Here is a 12,119-nt window from a genome sequence, read left to right as displayed (position 1 = left end):
TAGTTTTCATCAAATTTGAAAACATTTCAGGCATAATTTCTTCAAATTTTTTCTCCACTTCCATCCTCTCCTTATAGGATATCAATTACATGTATATTAGGCAACATTAAGCTGTCCCTCAGCTCACTGATGTTTTAAAAAATTATTGTTTTGTTCTTTTTATTTTTTGCTTTTGGTTTTGTTTTTGTTTCTGTTTTGTTTTGTTTACAGACAGGGAGGGTTTCACTTTGTCACCCAGGCTGGATTAGAGTGGTGTGGTCATAGCTCACTGCTGTTTTGAACTCCTGGGCTTGAGTGATTTTCTTGCCTCAGTCTCCTGTGTAGCTAGGACTAGGTGTGCTCCACCATGCCTGGCTAATTTTTTATTTCTATTTTTGTAGAGATGGTGTCTCGCTGCATTGCCCAGCCTGCTCTTAAACTCTTGGTCTCAAGTAATCCTCCCACCTTGGCCTCCCAAAGTGTTGGAATTGTAAGTATGAGCCCCTGCACTCAGGCTGCTCTTTTGTATTGGATGGTTTTTATTGCTGTCTTCAAATTCACTGATCTTTTCTTCTACAATTACTAATATTCTGTTAATCCCATCCAGGTTAGTTCTCTGGAAGTTTGATTTTGATCTTTTTTATCCTTTATGTCTTTTCTTAACTTTTTGAATATATAAAATGGAGTTATAATATTTGTTCTAATGGCCTCATCTTCTAATACTAACATCTGTGCCTATTTTGGGTTGGTTTTAATTACTGATTTTTCTTCTCCTTAAGGTTTTGGTTGTCTTTTCTTTTCTCCTTTCTTTTCTTTTTTCTTTTCTTTTCTTGACTCTTTACATGTCTGGTAATCTCAGGAACTGTGATTTTACCCTGTTGGATGCTGATTATTTTTGCATTTACATAAGTATTTTTGTCTTTTGTTCTGGGACACAACTAAGTTACCTGTAGGTTTAATTTTGGAAGGTCTTACTTTTAAGGTTTTTAATTGAGTCCAGAGCAGTGTTTGGTCTAGCACTAGTTGTTTCCCAGTAGTGAGGCAAGAAACTCCTGTGTACTCTTCACAGTGCGCTGTGAATTATGACATTTCCTTGCTGGTGGGAACAAACACTCTTCTCAGCCCTCGCTGGCACTGTTTTCTGTAATCCTTTTGGATACTTCTTTCCCTGGCCTCAGGCAGTTTCATCACAGGCCTATGCTAATAACTACTCTGCTTAAGTACTCTGAGGGCCTCTGCAGATTCCCAAGACCCCTTCTCTGGGCAGCCCTCTTCTCTCTGGCACTGTCTTGTGAACTGTCAGCTGCCTTTGTCTCCCTATATTCTCAGCTCAGTCTCGTCAACTAAGGATTGGGCTGTGCTCTGCCCAGGTTCCTCGTCCCTGTACTGCAGCCTAGAAATTCTCGAAGTGTATTTTATGGCAATTGCCGAGTTCACCTCACTTGTTTCACATCCCTTAGGGACTACTGTCCTTTGTTGCCTGCTATCTAGTGTCTTGAAAACCACTGTGATGATCTGTTTTTTATTTTTTCAGGCAGAAGTTAAATGTGGTCACTTTTACTCCCTCTTGGTCGGAAGCAATGTCAAGTTAACATTCTTGTTGCTCACTTATGGGCTTCTTGTTGGAAACAAAGACCCCGGACCTAAAGTTTGAATTTTCTGTTTCGATGAATTCTGATGGACCGGAAGCTTTTTCTACCTCAGTGACTTCACTGTATTTGCTAGGAAAAATCAATTGGCGGCCTCTAGCAGAAATGGGGTATTCAAGACAAGCTTCTAAGGAGCCTGTCCTGATAGTATTAACCCACCTAGCAATCCCAGCTACATTCTGTAGCACTTAGGTTTAAAGCTGTATTTGGACAACCTCCATGGTAGGCGCCTGTAATAAAAAGTCACACCATAAAAATAGGCATAGGTTCTTCTTAGGAGACCCATGGCTTTGCACTAAAAGATAAAGGAAAAAAAGTAAATCTGAGCCTTCAAAAATTGTGTAGAAAATTTTGAGAACTAGATGAGAAGTTTTTCTGCTTTTATGCAGTACTTATTTTTGTCGATTTTTTAATCAACTGTAGCTCCAAAATTATTCCTGGGCCTGACATTTCGCAGGATCATTTGCCATTCAAATGTGTTGCTCACTTTTGTATGACAGATCCGCAGAGCCTAGGACCAAACGTTTTTAATAAAAGTTTAAGCAATTACAAAAGACAGTATTGAGTCCTCATACCATGTTTTGAAAGGCTTTAGGTTGTTAACATTGAAATGGATGTCAGGTTTGATAAAAGAAATGAGCACTTTTTTTAGTTCATAATGAATGTTTTCACTTCAGGGCTATGGGAGTCATGTTTCTACATATTTCCAAGCATGTGACTTTTCCAGGATAATGTAACTCAGGACTCCCAGGCCTTCACTGTCCAGAGGAAGATCAAAACTACAGAAACAAACACTGAGGCTGTTTTCCTGGATTGCTTTCCTGAGGGCTCTATGATCTTCTCAGGCTTCCTTACATGTCTGGTACTAGGAATTTCCAGGGAGCAGCTAACTTTACACTTCTTGAACTAGTCCTCTTAGAAGAGCACGTCTTCATTTTCCTTTCTCCTGCTCCTTTTCTCCATTATTATGTCTCTTGCCACTGCAAAAGGGTGACTATTCCATGGTACCTGTAAAGATGACACTTCTCATGCCCATTGACAAAGGCGTCCATCCTCCCCATGTCTAATATCTAGGGTACAACTATGTATACCAAGAGTACCTTCTCTCTTGAGGGCATTCCCTGGACAGTTGGTGCCAACTCACACCTGGGCTTCATGCCTTCTGCCAAAGGGGAATTTGGTTGTTTTCTGGGTTGAGAACATTGGCTATTATTGTTGCCACTGCTGCTGACTTGTTGGACTATGAATAACTCATTGAAGTTTTATGAAACTCTTCTTTGTTTTTGCTGACTCTCCTGTTGCAGTCATACCACCCCAGGATTCAAAGGAAGTAACTTTTGAGCTAATCTATGGAAAACACATAGGAGAAAGTAGAATTTATTCACAGAACTACAGAAAATACCCAAATGACTGGAGGCCATCTGGGTAAATAGCCATGTAATACTGGGGTCTAGTAGGGCACCTTAAAAGAGGACCCTCTGCGTTGATATTGCTCACCTTTCATTTGAACTAATTATTGTTCTTCTTTTTATTTTCATCTATTGGCCCTTTTTTTGCATTAGTGGCACACTTTTGAATAGCAGCATATTTGGAGGCCCCTTTGAAGGAATTAAATTTGCATCCACAACCGTCATACAATTCATGTGGTTGCCTTTATCACCATATGATTATGTGAGTAGAGCCATTTGTTGTCCCGGCCTCACTCTATTATGCTCTTGTGCATCTCTGCTTTTTTTTTTTTTTTTTTTTTTTTTTTTTTGTCTCACTCCATCACTCAGGCTGGGGTGCAATGGTGTGATCTCGGCTCACTGCAACCTCTACCTCCAGGTTCAAGCAATTCTCCTGCCTCAGCCTCCCAAGTAGCTGAGATTACAAGCACCTGCCACCGTGCCCAGCTATTTATTTATTTTTATTTTTTGTATTTTTAGTAGAGACAGGGTTTCATCATGTTGGTCAGTCTGGACTCAAACTCCTGACCTCAGGTGATCTGGACGCCTTGGCCTCCCAAACTGTTGGGATTACAGGTGCGAGCCACATTGCCTGGCTGCATCTCTGCTTTAACTGTCTATTCCATAGGTCAATTTTTCCCCAGGAAGACCCCGATTTTTCATGTAAATATACCAGAAAGAAACTTGCACCACCAGTCTTTCGAACATACATGAATATGTCTGAATTCTCAGGTGAACATATTTTTTGCTCAACTGGAACTTCTGTTACTGTTCAAACAAGCATCTTTACCTGGCATTATCTTGGGAATGATTAACTAACAATGAATTTCAGGTGGCAATGAAATGGTACAGCCTATATGTAGGAGGGCCTGCCGAGCAAGTCCTTAGAGATGTCTGTATTTTCCCAGATTCAGGACTGGATGGCACTGGGGTGTTCTCTCACAACTTTGAGGTTTGCCAAATCTAGGAAAGAATTTTGATTTTTTACATGCTTACTCGATTTCGTAGAATGACTCCTGGATAGAAATAAAATTGAAAGTAATTTTGTTTTTAGGCAACCTCATACCATCACATTGCTTCTGATCTCTTCACTCTGGATAATGGAATGATGAGCTGACACAAGGCCACATGAAGCCAGGGTGAGGTAAAGCTACAAGGAAAGGCAAAGAATGAGAGATAGCAAATTTCACCAGAAAGAAATTAGGGAACAGTAACCAGATAAAGAGAATAAGAAAAGTAAGGAATCAGGAAAATCTGAGTCATGGTTCTTTTACCTATAAAAGAAGTAAATTCACATGCATTTAAGGTGTATGTGTGTATGTGTGTGTGTGTGTGTGTTTGTGTGTATGTGTGGGAAGTAAATAGATGTATATGTATATATTTCAATTGTTTTATCAAAGCTGGAATGATGCACCAATGAAGTAGATCCAAAGTCTTAATTGGACTCATATTTACCTGGGATTGCATGGGTGGGCTTTTATATTCTTTGGTGAAAAAAAACATTCCTTGAATGATAGCAAAAGAAGGGGAAACTCTCTTCATTGAATGTGCTTTCTGATCTTCCATACAAGCTTTTATGTGATTGGTAGCATCTCCTGAATTGGGAACAGGCCCTAGCAGCTGTTGGGAGAACTTGTCCCTGACCATCTTTGTTGGCAGCAAGAGGACGCTGCCCTGAGGAGGCATTGTTAACCTTCTCAGTGGTTTTCATCTCACACTCCCCCAACCTTTAGATGGATTCTTTCAGAAGTGCATTTTTTAAAGTAGCATTTGTTTATACCTGGTTTGCTAACAGGATGAGTTCAAGTCTTTGAGATTCCAGTATACTGGAATAAAGCTCAGGTGATTAACCAAAAAGAGAATCATTACATATTTACAAGAATACTGATGCTTTTGTTCAAATAGCACCTTTCATTTGAAATAATTTTTGTTCTAATTTTCTCCTACTTTCATCTATGTGCCCTTTTTGCATTAATGGCACACTTTTGAATACCAGAATATTTGGAGACACCCTTGAAGGAATTAAATTTGCATCCACAACCATTATACAACTCATGTGGTTGCCTTTATCACTGTGTGGCTGTGTGAGTAGGGCTACGTGTTGTCCTGGGCTCATTTCATTATGCTCTCAGGAGACAAAGTTCTTCCATGTTTTAGAATACACTCCATTTTTATTTTGCATAGGTTTAGTGCTGCATATAATAACAATAAAAATAATAATCTGTTTATTTATTTATCCATCTTGGAGAAAGTTGTACTTCTTATTCTGAGACTAGCTTCAAATTGTCTGTTGGACATGTATCACTATAATTCAGTCGTAACAAAAAAAAGCTGCATAATGATTATAAAAAACTTGGTGGCTCACCACCAATTCAGGGTACCTAGCTATATTGTACTACCACAATAGAATAGTATCATTCTAATATTAATTTGGTAATCATTTCTGATGGCTAACCTTGACCCAGCTGCTCTGAAAATACTCTATATTTTCAGTCAGACATACCCTTATGTGTTTCTTGATGTTGCATTTTTATTTCCCTCTGATATTGGGGTTCTGGGGAAAAATGCTTATTTAAATCAAAATTACAACTCAATATTGATTAAAAAAATACATTGTATCTCTATAAGTATACATTGTGTTTATAAACAAATGATACCCAAAGATTCACATATAAATCTCAGTGCCATCCTCTATATCCTTTCTGGATATGACACATGAACCATTTTTACAGGTAACTATCATGTAATGAGAAAAACAGATCCACGTTATGAGTGCTGTCTTGCAATTTTGCTTTTCAGTGTAGGATCAGAAGTGATTTATGAATAAACTTTGAAATACAGTCCAATACATTATGTCAACCTTGTTCTTTTGAGTTTTGGCATTTGTATCCTCCATAATAAACAATATCAACAATCACATGCCACATCACTATCACCCAAAAAACCCCACAAAAACCAAGTAAGCTATTACTTCTCAGCTCTATCCTTCACTTGAAAGATGTTTTGTCAATGTTTCCTTGAGTACTCTAACCCTTTGCAGGACATTTACTAATTTTATCATTATCTGCTTATTTGCATGCAATAGGACAACTGGACATTGCATACGCAGACATGGTGCCCAGCACAAACTGTCAGGGCTGGAGTCTCTACCACGCTGTTGGCAATATGCTATGGAGAGGCAGCCACAGAATCAGGCTCCCGCAGTAATGAGGAACATAAAACATGATTTTTTTTTAATTCTGAAAATTTTTTTGAGAGCATGCAAAGTGAAAAAGGGCAAAGTCTTTAAGCGAGAGGAAAAAATAAAGGGCTGTGAGAATTCTGTGATGGAAGAAATTGGCACCTGGGCCAAACCCAGCATCTCTGGACTGACAAGGACTTTAGGGGACCCTCAGCAGGCGGGTGTGAGTCACATGCTGGCATTTTCTCTTTCCTCACTCCTGCCTACTCACACCATAACGCTAAATCAAAACTCAAACTTAAAAAACAAAAAGATCTCACTGTGTGTTGGATACATAATAGTGTGTTTCTATCTAAACCACTTTCTGTCCTCTAGATTGACAATTCACACCATACAAAGCACACCGTTGGATTGGCACTCCATGTAAGGAGCCCTATAAATGACTATCCGTTATGGCCAGATCATGGAAAATGCAGGCAAGGTCCTATGTATTAGTCCTTGCTCCAAGTATCATGCCTATGCCAGCCTGTGTACTGACTTCAGCGTTGCATTATCCAATGCTCAGTCAGAAGACTGAGCTTGCCTCGTTACTCTCCATGTCTACAATGGGTTATGTAAATCCTGCCTACCTAGTATTATCTTGTGGTTCTTTTTATACCCCCAAAACATGTTGTTATGGACTTCACTGTGATGTCTCCATTCTACCCTCTCTTCCCATGGCATAGAGATTCCTCTAAACCCAGCAGCAAAACCCAACCCCAGAAACCGACAAAAGCTGCATAGTAGGCTCTCTTACTCATGTCTATCAGCCTCTGAATGCTGATGTGTTCTTGAAATGAGGGAGCTTTAAAAACCCTTGTTGACATCGGTCTAAGATCTCTCTGTCTGAGGTACTATCAGGGAATTCGCAGGGCATTCATCAAAATCAAGCTGATGCAAGCATGAATACTCACAAGAAAGAGCCCTTTTATGCCGAAAACTGCTGAAGGCTGGAAAAGGGGCTAATTTATTTAAATTATCCCTCTAAGTGTCAAGCCCCACACTTTCTGGAAGGAGCTGACAACTGTGGGTTAAAGAAAGTTTTCTTAAATTTATAAATAAATTAGTGACGGTAGAAAGTTAACCTGGGAAATCAGAGTAATAGAAAAGTAATCGCCATCGATGTTGATGCAGATGTAGGAAAATACAGTTTTCTGCTATTAAGCTTTTAAATGTCAGCAAATGGCAGTTTAGTAGATCATTTGCTAATAATGATTAAATTTCTCATTAAAATGCTTCCTTCATTATTCTTCAGGTAGAAATGTGTAATTCAATGATTGTTACATCAATTACACTTAAAAAGCTCATTAAAATACTGAAATATTATCTCTCATAGTCAGAGTACTTTAAGAGTACTGTACTAATTATAAAAGAAATAAACTCTTATAATAGCACCATTTGAACTGATGCCTTATAAATTCTTAATGTAAAGCTAACATGTAAAGTTTAAATCAAATATATAGATCCAATAAAACAAAACCTTTTTAATCTTGTTTTACCTTCCAAAGGACTCTGATTATTGTAATTAAATAATGCATGATATAATAAAGATCTAGAGTATGTGATTATTTCATTGGCAATTGGATATTGGTGCTTTTTATTTATGCAAGCAATGTATCACAGGCAATATGCATCAAGCATTAAAATATTGATACAATTACACCTAGCCTGCCGAACCAATAAAAAAAAATCTGTGACATGACTCTGCTGATGATACTAGGACAGTTTGAAATCCTTTTTAAATTTTAATACTCTGATGTGCTGGGTTATGCTAATTTTGCTAAGAAATAATGCCTCCAAGATTCACTGTTGTGCTTTCTATTCCTGTGCATGAACAAATCCAGCTTTGCTCAGCATAGCTAACAAGTAGAGTTTGCTTCTGTACACATTTGGCCATTGTTTCATTTTTTCTTTTTCTTTTTTTTTTTTGTTTTTGTTTTTGTTTTCGAAAAAGACAAGAGAATAGTAAAGTTTGGGCTTCGTTTCTTTGTTTTTAGGGATATTCATTCATATTATAATGATCTTTCTCTAATTTTCTCATTTACTAAGTTTCACAGGTTTTTTGTTTTTTTTTTTTTTTTTTTTAAACATTCAGATGCTTTTTATCCTTAAGTCCTTTCTCAACAGAGTAAAGGGTCAGGGAAGGTTTTCCTTGGAGCTGCTTTATTATTAAAGCCCTGGCAAGTGACTACACAAGGCTCTGAGCCCATCCCAGAAGTCCCCCAGGAACGGAATAGGTGATGGGATTTTTCTGTCATCTGAGCACCTGAGGTTCAGTCTTACATAGCTGACCCATTTTCTCACCTGTAAAAATGGACCAAAAATGCCTTTGTTGTTCTGTGTACAAGATGTAATTTAATACATAATTGTTGACTTAAAAACCCAGCAGCAGAAACAGACTCTGCTCACTTGGCTGCTTAAGTGTCTGCATAATTCTGGGGACTTTCCTCTTTTCTTCTGAAATATTTTAGATCCCTCCCCTGCCTAGAGTGAAAGAGTTTTCTGTTATCTCACCTAAGAGTGCTGTTAATATAGAAAAATGCAGAGATTCCTAGTAATGTAGCTGTACCAGGAACCAAAAAAATCACCTCGTTCAACTTTCATATTTTACGGTGCAGTCGCTCTAGGCACAGAGATGTAAAGGGGATGCATATACAGCCATGTCTTCTTTTGACCAGTCTCACATAGGAGTGTGATCTGATAGGATTTGAATCCTTGTCAGACCTTCCCCTTAGTGATGGTTATTTGGGAGATCTGATAAACACCCTGGTCCCTAAGAAGAAACTGCCTGATATCTTTGCTTTTCCAAAGAGGTGTCAAGTATGATATGGAGCTCTGAAAGAAGTAAGAATTGTTGAGCCTATAAACAGGATATATACATCTTAGCAATTTAGTTGCATTTTAAGACCCCAGAGTTGCACTCTAGAGCCAATAACTGTGTAAGCCCCATCTTCACCTGTCCTTCCAGGGACTATAGTTCCCCTTTTAGCAATGTCAAGTGTATTTCCTCCCTCTTTTCCTATGTGAATAAGTAGCAATGGCTGGCGATGATACAGCACAGTTGATCATCATGAATGTCTATAGGATGTCATATTTATGCTCTTCTGTTTAGCTTAAATCTTACTCAGGTTCTAATAGCAAACAGTCCAGTTACAATGGGCTGGCATTGCAAAGCATCTGCTCAATTCAGATAAATAAGACCAATGTGTTTGAAGGGCAAAGTTTCAATACAAGTGGTCTGCCATTTCATTTGGAGATGCAATTCTTATTCAGCATAAATAACAGAGGGGAAAGGGATCATTTGCTAATTGATTAATTATCTTGTAAATGAATTACAAACCTGTGGAGTGTTAGCTAGGTGTGTGCAGAAGACCTCAGCTGCTTTCTTTTCTCCTTTGAGTCTGTAAGTACTGTACAAGTGACGATGAAGCTCTATACTCACAAAGTTGATATGTGTCATATCAGGCTGAAGGCCACATGCCATGATGCACTTGTTTTTCAGGGTTTGAAACCGTTCGTTGCCTGATGAAGGTATGCGTGTGTGCATGTTTGCGTGCATATGCGTATAAAATGAAAAGAAAATTAAATTGCCAGTTAAAGCAATCCATGAAGTTAACAGTTCAATTGGGGTGGGAGACAGTTCTTTTTTTTTTTTTTTTTTTTTTTTGCCTTTATTTTTACATTCTATAAATGAGCACAGTTGTGCCGAATAACAATCTTTTGTGGACTAAAAGCACTAAGGATTAAAGATCAGAGAGAGGAGTGTTCGCAAAGTGCAAACGCTGGTGGGTTTGCAGCACCTTGATAACCACAGAAGAACTGATAATTAACATTTCTGCTTCCTAGGCAAAGGGCAATTGGCCTTCCAAAGGCGTCCCTATTGCACTGTTTCTCTCCCTATATGAAAGTAGCTGATTTAGTCAGGAAGGTGACAGTTAAGGCTCTTTGCTGGCGGAATTTTTGCATCTTTCTAGTGTCTCGTTTCCCGCGACTTTACCACGGAGGCTGTCCATCACGGTTGTTATGTATGCAGGCTGAGTGAGCCCGCAGGGGATCCTAGTTATTTACACTCTTTTTCAAGCTTCGAAGCTGTTATAATCATTCGCTGTCAACTTTGTGCTGACACTGAATTTTACTTTGTGTTTTTTATGCTCGGTTTGGGTCTAAAATACTGGCATCCATGCCCGACACTGTAATTCCATGGGTGACTGAGCTGACCAGCCATATCCTGTATTACTAACAGAACCCTCGAATCCTGCTACATATGGAAATTTCAGGATTTGTTGATTGTGGACAATAAACAGAGTCCTCCGGCTTTGTGCTTTTATCCAGGTGGTGGCCCCAAAGAATAAGCAGTGCACCGTGTTTCATCTCATTACATTTTCATCTTTAAGAACACATAAGTATCAGTTTCATTTGCCCCTGAGTTGTAAAGTTGGAACAGGCAAACTTTCCCTCTGCAAAACCCAGTGTGATTTTCAGACGTTACTTCTTCTCTCCAGATCTCTGTTACAAGGAGAAGGTCTGTGATCTCCCCTTGTGGTTTTCCCCTCCCCATTCCTTTCTGTCCTCTGTGAGTCAAAATACATGCCAGATAGGCACTCATGATCCAGATTAAAATAGAAGTATTGTCCTGGGCAGTATGAATGATGAGGGACAGATTATAAAGACCCTGGGTAAGGCCTCCAGAGGGGTGGGAGCGATAAGCTTTTAGACTTCATCAATAGACATTTGCATGCTCAGACTTAAATGCCCTGTGTCCCAGTCATGCGAGGAGTAAACACCTTCCTTTCACTTGTGAACAACATTCTACCCATTAAGTCTGGGGCCTTAAACCTTTAATGACAGGGCAGCAAATTATTTCTCCATATTTAAAAGGTACTGTTTCTATGCACCATCCCTGTCTTCAATATGAAAATTTCATGTACATTGGGCCCAAAGGGAGTGATCCACAAAATGATATGACCCTGTTCTTAACTGGACTTGAAATAAAGCTGGTCAAAGGAACTTGTGTGCTTGGCCAATGTAATAAAGTAGACAAATAATTACCGAGCAAATCAAACACACTTACACCTCAGATGATTTTGAAATATTATCTATAATCGGGCACTTCTGTGCTAGGAGAAAAGGTTAATAAAGTAATTTAAAAAAGATTGTGTGGAGTATTACAGAATCAGAAGAGGACTGGCAATCATAATTGTTAATCTCCTGAAACACCAGTTCTGTATTGCATAAAGCAGATATTTTAGTACATATTCTTATTGTGTATTCCACTTATTGCTATATTAGCTTGCTTAATTATCCTTTATAAAAATCTTACTTTTTTGGCACAAAAAAAGTTGATATAATTATGCTGGCAAACCTGAAATGTGTATGTCAATCTTAATATGTGTAGGAAAGACTGATATCTTTGAAAATTAATTGTCTTTATGTATGTCACATAGAAGATAAATATTGGAGTGGGCAGTAGGTATACTCTTTCTTTCCTGCTTTTGTTTGTGTTGGATAGATAGGGGAATGGCACAAATTTTGCAGTTGGAATAAGGGGAAGTTATTCTGAGCTTGCTGGTGGTAGTTTAACACTCTTCAGATAAAGCTAAGATGTGCAGTTGTGGGTTTACTCATAGAAAAATCTGTTTACATAAAACATAAGCTGTTTTGATCAAACTTACTGATACAAAAGTAAGTTTCAGTCATTCTTTCTTCTACTGAAGTATATAGAAGGAAAAAAGGGTACCAGCAAGCATCAGAAGACACAGGCCCCACCCCCACCACTAACTAATTGTACCCCAGGGCAGATTGTTTACCCTCATCCTTAAAATA

The 12,119-nt window shown here is 38.5% G+C and overlaps 1 protein-coding gene across 2 annotated transcripts in view; it reads left to right on the top strand.

Annotated features, from left to right (window-relative positions):
- Positions 1–12,119, top strand: part of LOC126933952 (uncharacterized) — a 408,012-nt gene that overhangs the window by 292,821 nt on the left and 103,072 nt on the right. The window contains exon 5 of one of the 2 annotated variants that reach the window (XR_007718781.1): positions 381–469. The exons of the other annotated variant lie outside the window; for it this stretch is intronic. The gene's annotated coding sequence lies outside the window, so the exon portion shown is untranslated. The remainder of the gene's footprint in view (positions 1–380; positions 470–12,119) is intronic. 2 annotated transcript variants of the gene reach the window in all.

The sequence above is a fragment of the Macaca thibetana genome, chromosome 13 (assembly GCF_024542745.1).
Source record: "Macaca thibetana thibetana isolate TM-01 chromosome 13, ASM2454274v1, whole genome shotgun sequence".
Taxonomy (NCBI): Eukaryota; Metazoa; Chordata; class Mammalia; order Primates; family Cercopithecidae; genus Macaca; species Macaca thibetana.
This window is presented reverse-complemented; position numbering and strand designations above follow the sequence as displayed.